This window comes from Mandrillus leucophaeus, unplaced genomic scaffold (genome assembly GCF_000951045.1).
Source record: "Mandrillus leucophaeus isolate KB7577 unplaced genomic scaffold, Mleu.le_1.0 Scaffold664, whole genome shotgun sequence".
NCBI classification, from domain to species: Eukaryota; Metazoa; Chordata; class Mammalia; order Primates; family Cercopithecidae; genus Mandrillus; species Mandrillus leucophaeus.
Genome location: NW_012107186.1, coordinates 1,092,527 through 1,093,888, shown reverse-complemented (window position 1 = coordinate 1,093,888; position 1,362 = coordinate 1,092,527).

The window sequence follows — 1,362 nt, the reverse complement described above, 5'->3', positions numbered from 1 at the left end:
TAGTCCTCTACAGTTTGGGGGTCAGGCTTGAGACAAAGCATCCTCAGAAGAAGTGGCATTGAAGCTGACAACCGTAAGCTGAAAATGCAGCAGCCAACTGAAGGAAGTTAGGGAAAGGAGGGCTGGTGAGGGTTTCAGACATGTGCAAAAGCCTACAATGAGGGGAATCCGGGGGCATCCAAGGAACTTCAAGTAATTTTTACCTACTGATGACCCTACAGATTGCCTACTCTTGAATTATTCTACTTTTTCTTCCTATATTTTATCTATGTATTTGATATTTTTTAGAGGCAAGGTCTTGCTATGTTGCCTTGGCTGCACTCATGGGCTGAGGGGATCCTCCCACCATAGCCTCTTGAGTAGCTGGGATTACAAGTGCATGCCACCACACCTGGCTTTACAGAATTTTTTAATGTGCTATTTGTTGGGCTTGGCTCAATTATCCTTGTGCCTCCAGTCACAACTGGATTCTAAATGCTGTTAATCCAGAGCCAAAATGGATTCTGAGTGAAGGGTCCCTTGCTTCACAGCCAGGATTCAGTACCAGCCATCTCCCTCCAAATGGGGCTATGTTCACGAGATTTTGCTGGGATTCCTTATTCCTATTTTGTATTAACACCTCATGTCTTTCTCAGGAGTGGAATCGTGAGTCAGCCTTCTGTGTCTTCTCCTAGCTTGTCCCCTCTTCACTGAGTTTGGCAGAAATTTCTCCAAGTTTGACCCTACTGTACCTTGCCTCTTATGTTGACACTCTTTTGGTTATTTTAGTCAAGGGCAGAGATGGAAGAATTTTAGAAATCTTTCCTAGAAGTTTCCATAATCAGAAATTATTTTCATTGTAAAGTACCCAGTTTCTCAGTGTCTGCTCACTGTGGTTCTTGTGCATTGCAGTGAAAGTTGCATTTCTGCCTACAGAGACCAAAATATAGCTTCATTTATAATTACAGAAAACACAAAGAACTGGAATAATAAAGAGAATAAAATTATCTGGTGGTGATTTATTTTGCCAGTCTCAGTAAACATTTTATGTCATCAAAACATATGACAAGATTAGAAAACCAGGCTGGGCGTGGTGGCTCATGCCTGTAATTCCAGCACTTTGGGATGCCCAGGTGCCGGATCACTTGAGGTCAGGAATTCAAGACCAGCCTGGCCAACATGGCGAAACCCCATCCCTACTAAAAATACAAAAATTAGGTGGATGTGGTGGCAGGCGCCTGTAGTCCCAGCTACTCTCAGGAGGCTGAGGCAGGAGAATTGCTTGAACGCAGGAGGCAAGGTTTCAGTGAGTTGAGATGACGTCACTGTACCCCAGCCTGGGCAACAGAGCAAACCTCTGTCTGAAAGAAAGAAAGAAAGAAA